This window comes from Macaca fascicularis, chromosome 8, assembly GCF_037993035.2.
Source record: "Macaca fascicularis isolate 582-1 chromosome 8, T2T-MFA8v1.1".
Taxonomy (NCBI): domain Eukaryota; kingdom Metazoa; phylum Chordata; class Mammalia; order Primates; family Cercopithecidae; genus Macaca; species Macaca fascicularis.
In genome coordinates this window covers 31,551,546-31,564,471 of record NC_088382.1, presented here as the reverse complement: position 1 = coordinate 31,564,471, position 12,926 = coordinate 31,551,546, and the positions used below count along the sequence as shown (strand labels likewise).

Genomic DNA, 12,926 nt, shown 5'->3' with positions numbered 1-12,926 from the left:
GATAATTTTCTTATTTCACAAATGGTGGGAGATGGAGGAAGGGAAAGCATACTTATTTGCTATGAGCTAGACACTCTTATCTATGTTATTCCATCTTGCAGATGAAGAAGCTGGGGTACAGAGTGGAAGAACCTGCTGGAGATCATAAAGCGAATTTAGTTCAGTCAGGACTGCAAGCCGGTTTGTCTGACTACAAAGACTTTAGCCCTTTTCCTGGACACTCCCACTGCCTCTTTGCCAGAAAAACAGGACACCTCAAACCCAAGGTGAACTGCAATTTCAAAAATTATGCCTTTGGATTCATTAAATTTGCTTGAATATAAATATCCATGCCCACACATAATATAGACACGGGGCCCCCTCACCACCGTTGTGGCGCTGGTCTTATCTCTGAAAAACACAGAACAACACAATGAAACAACTTCAATTCTCCTTGTTACAAATTATCCAAAAGCCAGAGCCTAACGGTGCCAAAAGCAACCGGTCTTGTTTACGTAAGGCTTGAAGGCTAATAGTTAACTTTCTCCCATTTAATTCCAGCAACAGTAAATAACGCCTCACTTTACACAGAGGAGTGAGATGTCATGAAATAGGGAAGAAAACATTTGAGTCCAAAGGAAAATGGGAAGGCGCTTTCCAGCTTCCTCCCCCTGGCGCGGGCATGGGCGCTTGGGGCGGCCGGGGCTGCGCCGCCTGGGTCCCCCCGGCCCCAGTTGAGCTCCCATCCGCGGCGCCCCAGCTCTCTGGCTCCCTTCCCGCCCTGGGTCGAGTCCGGCCCCTCTCGGAGAAGCCTGTCCCAGAGTCAGGCCTGGAAAAACAACAGCGAGAGAAACTTTGGCTCGGTGCGAAAAGCCAAGCCTCAAGTTTGGCTCGGGGCTGCAGCTGCCGGTTCCGATCGGGGGGCGGGGCGGGGTGTGTGTGTGTGTGTGGGGGGGTCACCACTCGGTCAGGTTCAAGTGCGCATGTGCAGGAGGAGTCGCTCGGGCACTTATTGAGCGCCGACTGTCTACGAGCGGCCGGGGGTGTGTAGCCCAGGCGCGCGGGGGGTGTGCTGGGCGGGTGCGGGGGCGCGGGGGCGCCGAGGCGCGGGGGGCGGGCGGGGGTGTGTCCCAAGTGTAGCTGCTAGGCGCCGGCTGGCAGGCGGGCGTGCTGCTCCGCTCCCTTCCCGGGCGGGAATCCGGGCCGGGTTGTGGCCGCGGCCGCGTACGTGAGCGCAGTGTCCCGGGGAGGAGGGCAGGCCGGCCAGGTGGGCGCCAACCGAGCCTCGGCGGGCGGCCGGAGCGGAGCCGGGCCGCGGGCCGCGCCGGGAGGGCGGGCAGGGCCGCGGCCGCTGCAGCCCGGAGCTGAGCTAGCCGTCCGAGCCGAGCCGTCCGAGCCGGGGAAGCAGGGCGCGCGCTGCCGCTCGTGGCGGGCTGAGGTGAGCTACGCGGGGACCTAGCAGCGAGGCAGCCGGGGACGGAGACGGCCGCGAACTTCCCACGCCCCGCGCGCCCGCGGCTGTCGGGCCAGCGGCCTGGGGGGTCCGGGGGTCTGGGAGGCCGGGGCCGCGGCGGGCGGGGCGCGGGGCGCTGCAGCAGGGCCGGGGTGGCGGGTGGGGGTGGCTGCCGCTCCCGCGCGTCGCCTTGTTTACCTCGCCCGCCGCTGGCGCCCCCCCTCGGAGCCCCCTCCCGACTTCGGGCGGTCGGGACTTGCCCCTCGGAGGGACTCGGACCGGCCCAGTTGCCCCTCCCCGGCCTTTTCCGGCGGGGCCGCCCGCCCGGCCCTCCCGCGCCCCGCGCGTTCCTGCCGGTTGCTGCCCACTCCGGCCGGCGCGCGAGGCCAGGCTGCGGGACGGGCGGGACAGGGGGACACACCCGCCGCCCGCGGGCGACCCGCGCCCCTCCCGCCCTGGCGGCCACCGCCCCCTCTGCCCGCGCGCTCTCGCCCGGTCTCGCCTCCCCCCGCGCCCCTGGCCCTCCCCGGCGGTGGCACCATGGGCTCACGCGGGTGCCCGGGGTGGGGGGGCCTGCACAGGGAGTTTGTCTTGTGCAAACAATTTCCAAGGCAGCGTTTTCTTCCCTGCCTGGGAGTGCAGGGCTCAGCGCCTTCACTTTGGAACTGACTCAGAGACCTAAAGAAGCCCACCTGGCCAGCGGGAAGGGGTAGCCGCCGCCTCCCGGTTTTGCGCAGCCCTGGCCAGTTCCCGGTGGCCTTGGAGGACTTCCACCGGGCAGGCGTTCCCATGATGCCAGGCTGCCAGGCGCGGGGGATTCCTGCAGGCCGGCGCTGCTTTCCTTAGAACCCCCTTTCTAGAAAGGTATACCTGGGGGTTTTGCTTCAAAGTGAGTGATCCACAGGTATCTAAGGCTTTCTTGACACCCTCCCTAGGCGTTGTGTAAACAGAAGCGCCTGGTCTCAAATACCTCGAAACACAAGGGAACATAGCCATTAAGTTCAACTCCACAGGTCCTTTTGGGGAGCTGCTGTGCTCTCAGCACGGTGCCAGGCCGTCTGGGAGGTGGGGGAGGCACCGAAGAGACCCCAGGCTTCAGGAAGCCTAGGACTAGGTGGAAGTGATTTCTGAGTCTACGTTCAAGTTAATGATGCTGGAGAGGGAGCATATCAGATAAAGGAAAGAGGAGATTGGGGAGGGGACTTGGAGTACTAAGTTTTGAAATAAATTATGCCTGTGGAGAGTAACTCACCCGTAGGGCCCAAAGACAAGAAGAGAAGTAAGTAACAGGTGGGATAATTTGCAAAGCGGGGCAGAGGAGCAGAGGCTCATACCTGTCTCCGGGAGGGAGGAGACAGAAGGTGTAAGAGATGATTCCCTCCCTCCCGGGCTTCTACCCTCGTAGAGGGGACAGAAGGATGTGAGCATGTGAAATCAGACGCCCAGAGAGGGAAGGGTGACTGTCAAAGTGCGAGGTGCAGAAATAGTTCTGTTGGAGTCAGAGAAGGGAGTTGTGGGCAGGGATCAGTCACCAGGACTGGAGGCTGATGCTCTTGAGATAGGCTGTGAGGTGGGAATGAACATGGCTTTCCTGAGAGACAAGGAGATGTCCTTGGCCAGACCAGGGAATGTATCCCGAACAGTAGGAGATAGAGATGGAGAGGAACAATGGTTGAGATTGTGAAAGACTTAGAAAGCCCTTTTGGTGATTGCATGCCACTGTGTGTGTCCTAAGGAGACATTTGAGGTTTTCGAGTGAGGGAATGGTGTAATGAACAACTGTAATGGAAGGGTTTTGGAAAGTCATGTTAGGGGGACACATCAGTGAGCAGGCTGTTGCAGTTGTAGGGTGGCCAGAGTTTGCACTGGATCTTTGGAAGTGAAAAAGGTGGGTTTGAGAAATATTACTGTTGAAATAATCTGTTTACAGGGCAGGGTGAAGGGATGAGAGGAATGGAAATTAATTCTTGGTGGAAACTGATTCTACGCCAGGGCCTTGGAGCTGCTGTAGTTGGTAACTTGAGAAATCGGAAATGTGTATTTTGGAGAGAAGGAATTGACTACTCAGGCTATGGAGAAGTTTCTTGTGGCTGCTAAGATATCCAGATGTTAGTGTCCTGCAAGCAGCTATGGCTCTGAGATGGGAGGAGCCCAAGGGGGACAGTGTTGCAGAGGCTGCAGAAGCTGGGAGAGGGAAGGGGCTCAGAGGAGAAGTTGGGAGGCTGCTGGTAATACGGGGGCAGCGGAGGATGCCCCTGAGTGGTACTCAAGGCCTGAACCCAGGGGCTTCTGTTTCCCTCTGCTGCACTGCCATTCCCATGACATTGTTCGATTCTGAACCTGAAGTTGGAAAAGCAACTGTGGGCACTTGGGCCCTGAGCAGGATGGGGCTGTTGATTTTTCTAATGGTGAGTGTGGATTGGAGGTTAGAAGGGAGTAGAATGGGATTTGCTAAAGACAGTAAATTGCTGGGCTTTGAAACATTTTGAACTTCTCTGGGGTGGAGGGTGGAGGGTGGGGGGTAGGAGTGAGAGAGTAGGGGAGGAAGGAGGACATTAGCCCCAAGGATATTGTGATTCCCAGGGCTGTTCCAACCAGAGCCTGGCACCTTGCAGGTAGAGGGGAGCTGGTGCCTTTTTTCCTGAGCTCTGTTCATGTTTCAAGGGTGACACAGGGTGATTTGCTGAACAAATTCCCCAAGCCTCGACTTGCAACATCTGAATTTGAATGATGATTGCAGAAAGTTGTGGAATGAGCTGAGAATGTAATTACTGTTACTTAGCCTCCTTGTTTCTCTGAGATGCAGGATCAGTGAACTAGTAGAAGAGGACTTGGGAATCAGATATTTTTCTTTATAGAGTGTATCTGACTGTCCAAAGAGTAATTGCATGAAGCAGTGGTCAAGCTAATTTACTCATTGTAAAGCAGTGTCTACTGTTTTGACTGTGACTTACATTAAGAAATGAAATTTACATGTGACTTGGTACATACAATCATGTATATAAAAATCTGATGTAGGTTCCTAAAATACCTACCTCCCTTTGCTTGGTGTCATCTCCTCTGACGTTTCTATTTTCTAGTCTATCATTTTTCATTTAAAAACCTATTGTCTCCCAGTAAGTTGATCTAATTGTTCTCTAATGGATGATAACCCACAGTTTGAAAAATACAGAGAGTTTTCGCATTCAGTGAGTATTTATTAAGCCTTTTGAAGAGCTACTGTAGTACTGAAGGTGGAAGAAAGCATGAGGAAGGGTAGAAGATTTACAGTCTCTTTGGAAAGATGAGAGACACCTTGATTAAGGAGCAAGCCAAGATGATTAAATGCCAACGTGAAGAATAACTACCTGTGGGGTTCAGAGGAGGGGGGCATGTTCTGTGCTGGTGTGGCTTGGAAAAACGCCTGGGGACAAGGAAGGAAGTCTAGGCTGAACTGTTTTTGGTGTCTCAGGGTGCTACAGATGTGGGGAGGTATAGAGTGGGCAAAGCCTTGGAGTTAGGAATGTGTAAAGTCTAAGATTGTGTAAGAGAGAAGAACAGAGGGTTCTTGTTAGAGATGAGGGAGAAATCAAGTTGTTAAAGTGGGCTGGGGTCATATATAGGGCAAAGGTTGTAAACCGGTGGCCAGGGAGTGTTTTAAGCATACGGATGTGTTCTAGTTTGGACTACATAAAGTTGTTTAAAAATTGGGAAAAAATCCAGAAAAATCTCTGGATTTGCAGCTCTTTTAAAGAGTCAGATCTGGTGTTCATCTCAAGCTGAGAAGGCTGTCCCCTATGGACAGGAGACAGGCTCATGTTCCCCGGGCTGCTTTTTGCCACAGTCCAGTTACTTTCCATTCTCCACTTAGTCCTGTAGGCGTTTTGCTCTGCGACCTCAGTTTTCAAGAGACTCGAATGCCGGGCCAGGAAATTCAGGATTGCTGTCATGGGCTCTGGGTGGCCATTGAGGATTCTGGGTAGGAGTGTGGCATTATGGAATCCGAGATATTTCTGTGCACCGGATTGGTTTTAGGCAAGTCAACAGCACTTTTTGAGGAGCTGCTGGCTGGGACTTTGAAATATTTTTATGATGATGGGAATGGAATTATAAAGGGCTTTGACCTGTGTTCTTCATAGTAAGGCAAGTTTCAAGTGACCCCAAGATTTCTCCAGCCTTCCCATTTTCCACTTCTGACTGGCAGGGATCTCTGAGAGTGATGTTGAGGTCCTACCTTGGTGAGTTGTGAGTCACAGCCATCAAGTGCCATATGATGTACAATTCTCAGGAGCCTGGTATCGATCCAAATGGCTCCCAGCAAACGAGGCTGATTTGGGGTCTAGCTGAAGTGAGTAAGTTCAGGACTCTGTGACCTAGAATAGTCTGATTTACCACCCAAGACTGAGCGCTTGCCCCAGATGAGCCACTGGTGAGAGAGACTGTCCAATAGTCACCCTGTTGTTTACAGGTGGGACTAAATTCAATTATTTAAAAATACTGATCCAGCTGTAGTGGCTCATGCCTGTAATCCCAGCAGTTTGGGAGGCTGAGGCAGGAGGATTGCTTGGGCCCTGGAGTTTGAGGCCAGCCCGGGCAACATAGTTGAGATCCTGTCTCTACAAAAGAAAAAAATCTAGCTGGGGCCGGGCGCAGTGGCTCACGCCTGTAATCCCAGCACTTTGGGAGGCTGAGGTGGGCAGATCACGAGGTCAGGAGATCGAGACCATCCTGGCTAACAGGTTGAAACCCCGTCTCTACTAAAAATACAAAAAATTAGCCAGGCATGGTGGTGGGCGCCTGTAGTCCAAGCTACTCGGGAGGCTGAGGCAGGAGAATTGCGTGAACCCAGAAGGCTGAGGTTGCAGTGAGCCAAGATCGCACCAGTGCACTCCACTCTGGGCGACAGAACGAGACTCAATCAAAAACAAAAAAACAAAACAACAGACTAGCAGAGTGTGGTGGTGCATGCCTGTACTCCCAGCTGCTCAGGAGGCTGAGGCAGGAGGCTTGCTTGAGCCCTGCAGAAACTGGAGGCTGCATTGAGCTGAGATCATGTCATTGCACTCCAGCCTGGGCAATGGAGTGAGACCCTGTCTCAAAGAAAAAGTATACTGCTTTTGAAACATTAACAAAATGAAACTGAAGTGCATTTTGTTTAACAATGTGTGGCTATAGGATGCAAGGATAACCAGAAGCCAGCTGAATCATATAGAATTAAATCTATTTCCTGTCTTATATGGTGGTTTGTTTACTAGGCCAGAGAATAGTGCAGCGACTATGGTACATTTTGGCTTCAGTAAAGTATTTAACAGTTTCTTGAGGTATGATGGTCCATATTAAATCATAAGTGGTAAGATGTGGGCTGGATGGTGTTATTAATTTAATTTAACAATCCTATGTGAAACTGTTAATTATTGGCACTGAGGCAGCCTGGAAGGAGATCTGAAAATGAGTACAGTAGGGTTCTATTCTTGGCCTTGATCTGTTCAACATTTTCCCAGTGTTGGCAGTGAAGACACAGAAGGCACGTTCATCAGATTTGTTAGTGGCGCAGAAGTGGGAGGGATTGCTGGTTTTGCAGACAAATCAAGGTTCAGAGTCGTCTAGAATTAGGGGTACTCATTAAAAAGAAAACAGGAAAAAACTCAGTGAGGGATGAATTTAAAGTCTTATTTAGGTTTACAAATTTGAATTGTGGCGTTCTGAGATGTTCGTATATCCTGATAAGATAATACCACTTCTGGGGATGTACCTGAGACCATATCCACAATGTTGATGATGAATTATGCACAGAGATTATTCAGAGATTTTTAAAAAAACTATAGCAAAAACTTGGGAATAACCTAAATATCCAATGGTGTGGGCTAGAGGTAATACATAAGTGAATTCTGATGTCTTTAAAATAGAATGTTATGAAGTTATGAAAAATAACGTTTAGGAATAGCTTTCAAATAACAGGGAAAAATGTTTTCGCCAGAAGTTAAGGGACATCTACATCTACATTTTCAAATGTTAAGAAAGCAACGTGTTTAGAAAATAATTGGAAGGAAATACACCAATAATAGTAATATCAAAATACAAATACTGGTTGCTTCTGGATGGATTGAGGCATGCAACTCTTTTTTTTTTTTTTTTTAAACGTTTGTATTATTTGTCTTTTCTGTAGTTGTGTATATATTCCACAGTGGGGACATCTGCAATTTTTAAAACTTTTTATGATTCAAGGACAAGATAGGGTAAAGAAGATGATTCATTCAGTGATTAATCTCGAGTGCCTGCTCGCTGTGTGTCAAGCTCAAGGTTAGGAACTAGAGTCACAGTTGAAGACAGAGTCCTTGACCGCTGGTTGGCGCAGGTCCACTGAGGAGGGGCAGGGCATGGAGAAGAAAAAGCATCGGGATTTTTCTGTTGTTCGTCAGTTCACTGTGAGCCTTGAGTGGGTGAGGCTTTTATTTTTATTGGTTTATATTTTTATTTGTTTTTATTTTTATTTTTTTCAGAGAGTCATGAGTCTTGCCATGTTGTCCTGGCTGGATTCGAACTCCTAGGCTGAAGCGATCTTCCTGCCTCAGCCTCCCAAGTGGCTGGGTCTACCAACATGGGCCACTGAGCTTAGCTCTAAGATACAGCTTTAAAAAAATTGAATGCAGTTTATAATGGGATCAGAAATTCAGCGATCTAATCATAAGATCTAGTCTTAATGACGTTGGCTGGTCAGGTGACATTTGGACACCGGAGAGCCAAGAGTTAATAGGGACATGAGCAAGCAAGACTTGATCCTGGAAAGGAGTCTGGGATGCTGTAGGATAGGGAATAACTGAACTACATTTATGCTTTGGGTACACAGTAGCACCTTCACATATTTTCCTGGTTATCAGACATAGGAAGGAGGAGACGTTCATTTTTGCTCCTGGTGTTGGAATGCAACCAGTAGATGGAACAGTCACTTTATTCTCTGTAGCTGCAGATTTCTCATTTATGGCATGATTACGTGATTCCTTGTCTGTAGAATGATCAGTGATCATGCTGAAGTTCATAGACTTTGAGGTCTCCTTTAATCCGAAAGACCGGGACAGCAGATTTCAGTTCAATATGAAAAAGGATTTTCTAACTGGCAGATCTGTCCAACAGAGGAAATGTCTGCCCAGGAAGTAGTGAGCTTGCCGCTGTTGGCGGTATTCAAGTGGGGCCAAATGCTGTTGATTAGGAATGCGGTAGAAGAGGAGGACAGGAATTAGGCTGACCTCCAAAGTCTCTTCCAATTTCTAGGGTCAGTTATTTAGTATGTGACTTGTCAAAGCTGAAAGACAGATAGAATAGGGGCTTTACCCTCCAGTGGCAACTATTTGAGTCAATATCATCAAGTGTGTTCTTTAAAAAATGTTTATAAATAGGTTCCAGCATCTTTGAGAGACCCTTCTGGTATCATTTTAGAAAGGATGGAAAAAACAAAACAAAAAACAGGCGAAGTGCATTGACTCACGCCTGTAACCTCAGCACTTTGAGAGACTGAGGTGGGTGGATTGCTGGAGCCCAGGAATTCAAGACTGGCTTGGGCAACAGAGAGAGAACTTGTCTGTGAAAAAATAGAAAAACTAGTCAAGCATAATGGCACACCTGCCCGTGATCCCAGCTACTTAGGAGGCTGAGGTCGGAGGCTCACTTGGGCCTAGGAGTTTGAGGCTGCAGTGAGCCAGGAGCAGTGAGCCATGATCGTGGCACCACTGCACTCCAGCCTGGGTGACAGAGCGAGACCTTGACTCAAAAAAAGGAAACAAAGAAAGGATGAGAACTATTTTAAGTCAGGTCAGAACTCAGTTTGTGACCCTAGGGCTGCTGCAAATTAAATTTTGTCCTTAGGAAAAACGAGAAGGTGGAGGAGGGGAAATGGCCAATAATAATGAACAACACAGATTGACATGTAGAAGGTTAGTGGGATCATGCTGGGTGCGGTGGCACACGCCTGTAATCCTAGCACTTTGGGAGGCAGAGGCGGGTGGATCGCTGGAGGCCAGGAGTTCAAGACCAGCCTGGCCAACATGGTGAAACCCCATCTCTACTAAAAATACAAAAAGTAGCTGGGCGTAGTGTTGCTTGCCTGTAATCCCAGCTTCTCAGGAGGCTGAGGCAGGAGAATGGCTTGAACCCAGGAGGCAAAGGTTACAGTGAGCCGAGATCACGCCACTGCACCCCAGTCTGGGCAACAGAATGAGACTCCAGCTCTCAAAAAAAAAAAAAAAAAAAAAAAAAGAATAGTGGGATCATCATCACGCCACTTCTATTTGGGATGATGACTAAATGAAGAGGGGGCTGTTAGTGGGTGCTGGGTCCTCTGCTTGGCCGTGGAGGACATGGAGTGACCTTGAATGTCTCTTCCCACTTCATGTCCCGCACTGTGGATTTGTATCCCCAGGAGCACCTTGCTCAACACCATCCTGACACCAGTGATGAGACGGAGCCCTCTGATTGCTCTGCAGTTTAGCGATAAAGAGAATACAGGGCAGATCAAGTTAAAGATGTTTTAAAGTGAGATTTTCCAGGAAAGCATATGTTTAGTTTATATCAGACAATACATTTGTAATTTGAATTAAAAACATTTTTTTATGAGACAGGATCTTACTCTGTTGCCAGGCTGGAATGCAGTGGCGCAATCATGGTTCACTGCAGCCTCGACCCACCGGGCTCAAGGGATCCTCCCACCTTAGCCTCCCAAAGTGTTGGGATTACAGGCATGAGCCACCGCTCCTGGCTTAAATTTTTAAAAAAAATTTTGCGGGCCAGGCGCGGTGGCTCAAGCCTGTAATCCCAGCACTTTGGGAGGCCGAGGCGGGTGGATCACGAGGTCAGGAGATCGAGACTATCCTGGCTAACATGGTGAAACCCCGTCTCTACTAAAAATACAAAAAACTAGCCGGGCGTGGTGGCGGGCGCCTGTAGTCTCAGCTACTTGGGAGGCTGAGGCGGGAGAATGGCGTGAACTCGGGAGGCGGAGCTTGCAGTGAGCCGAGATCACGCCACTGCACTCCAGCCTGGGAGACACAGCGAGACTCCGTCTCAAAAAAAAAAAAAAAAAAATTTTGCGTATGCATTACTTATAGCTTACATATGAATTTTTTTTTTTAGTTTAATTCTGCTTAACTTTCACTGAAATATATGCTTTATTTAGAATCTGCCCTGATTATTTAAAACTTTTAGATTCCTCTTCCTGATATTTTTGGATTACTTTTGTTGTTGTGCAGGTTACTGCTAGGGCTAAATCACTTAGCAAAAGTTTCTTAGCTCTGCAAAGAGAATAGAGGTTTATCTCATCTTTGGAGAATATCGTAAGATGATTTTTGTCTCCACGTGATTTATGCTTGCATTTTGGCATTTGAGAAATCAGTATTTGGCAAGAAAGTGCTCTCTTTATATGGGCTGAACCAATTTTGGGGTGCGCTGACTTAACAAATGGCAGTTTTAGATGTATGTGAAAAGCATAGGCAGGACCTAATTCTTTAGAACTAGAGTTGAAAATTTTTGTACACTTAATGACAGGCCTGAGTCTCCTTTGTCTCTGTATCATTTGTGCCCCACATGGTGTCTGTCACATCACCTGTGCTTGTTGAATTGCTGTAATTTGGTTCCCTGGGCTACATAGTGGGTTTTGGGGAAAGTTAGGCTAAGAAGTCCTTTTTTTTTTTTGAGACAGTTTTTTGAGACAGAGTCTTGCTCTGTTGCCCAGGCTGGAGTGCAGTGGTGTGATCTCAGCTCACTGCAACCTTTGCCTCCTGGGTTCAAGCAATTCTCCCTGCCTCAGCCTCCCGAGTAGCTGGGATTATAGGCTCCCGCCACCATGCCCAGCTAATTTTTGTATTTTTTAGTAGAGACAGGGTTTCACCATGATGGCCAGGCTGGTCTTGAACTCCTGACCTCAGGTGATCCTCCCACCTCAGCCTCCCAAAGTGCTGGGATTACATGTGTGAGCCCGGCCTTTTTTTTTTTAGACAAAGCAAAATATGATAAGAAATAATAGTTCTCAGCTGGGCATGGTGGTGCACTCTTGTAATCCAAGCACTTTGAGACTACCTGTGGTGTCAGCTGCTTTGAGAGGCTGAGGTAGGAGGATTAATTGAGCCCAGCAGTTTGAGACCAGCCTGGGCAACATGGTGAAACCCCATCTCTATAAAAAATGCAAAAATGAGCTGGGCGTGGTGGCGTGCACCTGTAGCTACTTGGGAGGCTGAGGGAGGAGGATCACCTGAACCTGGGGAGGTTAAGGCTACAGTGAGCTGTGCTGGTGCTACTTCACTCCAGCCTGGGCAACAAAAAGAAAAGGAAAAAGAAAAACAAAACAAAAAAACCCAGTTGTCAGCTTTTTTGTCCTTTGAGTATCAGGAAGCCATATATACAACTCTCTTAGTAAAAACAACCACATTCAGTCAGTGGCTGCTTGTCAGCGTGCCGGAGGAATTGCAAACTCCCTCTCCTCTATTTTTCTTCTGCTGAAAATGAATTGCTCTTGGTGTGCTGTTCTTAAATTCATGTGTCCTGCGTCCATTTTAATCTTGTTATCTATTTTTATGGTGACTGTCGCCATGGTACTCATGCTCCTTGCATAGCACAACAGAGATTTCCGACGTCTGATAGGACAGCTCAGAGTTCTGCTGCAGCCGGAGAGAAACTGTGTGTGAGGAGTTATTTTTTTAATTGAGGTGTAATTTACATACAGCACAGATCTTAAGTGTGCTGTTTAATCAGTTTCGACACATACATACGGAGACAGAACATTTCCATCACCCCAGATGAGTTCCTCATGACCATTTCCAGATAAGCCCCACCCCCAACCAGAAGTACCACAAATCTGATTTCTATTGCCATAAGTTAATTTTGCTCGGTAGGTTCTAAATATTATAATTTGTCTCTCTCTCTCTGTCTCTCTTTTTTTTAGACAGTCTTGCTCTGTTTCCTAGGCTGGAGTGCAGTGGCACAATCACGGCTCACTGCAGCCTTGACCTCCCCAGGCTCAAGCCATTCTCCCACCTCAGCCTCCCAAGCAGCTGGGACCACAGGTAGGCACCACCACACCCGGCTAATTTTTAAATTTTTTGTAGAGACAGAGTCTCACTATGTTGCTCAGTCTGGTCTCGAACTCCTGGCCTTAAGTGATTCTCCTACCTTGGGCTCCCAAAGTGCTGGGATTACAGGCATGAGCTACCTGTGCACAGCCAATTTTGTGTTTCTAATTACTGTATAGGTGGTGCTTTGAGGAGGGGGAGGGGGTGCGTGTCTGTGTTTAAAAAGCAGTATCCTATATAGTTAGGAGTCCCCAGTGAGTGAATAATAATGTTTTATTAGACTTTGTGCAATGGGATGTTCAGATTCTTTTTTCTCATTAGCTCAGGGGATTTGGATTTATGTTAGGAATCCTGATTCCCAGCTGAAAGAGTCAAAACCACAGGCAGCTAGGCCTGGTGTGGAGGAAGCGTGATTGGGCAAGGGCTGGCTTATTAGGAAACGTGTGTGTTGTGTTGGAGTG

The 12,926-nt window shown here is 48.7% G+C and overlaps 1 protein-coding gene across 12 annotated transcripts in view; it reads left to right on the top strand.

Moving 5' to 3' along the window:
• Positions 1 to 559: 559 nt before the first annotated feature.
• Positions 560 to 12,926, top strand: part of ZNF395 (zinc finger protein 395) — a 42,039-nt gene continuing 29,672 nt past the window's right edge. For 3 of the 12 annotated variants that reach the window (XM_074000575.1, XM_074000573.1, XM_074000572.1), the window contains exons 1-2: positions 949 to 1,022; positions 12,339 to 12,459. The gene's annotated coding sequence lies outside the window, so the exon portion shown is untranslated. Of the gene's footprint in view, positions 843 to 948; positions 1,023 to 1,244; positions 1,418 to 12,338; positions 12,460 to 12,926 lie in introns of those variants that run through there. The other 9 variants (XM_065519023.2, XM_045398078.3, XM_065519021.2 and 6 more) reach the window with 5 other exon arrangements.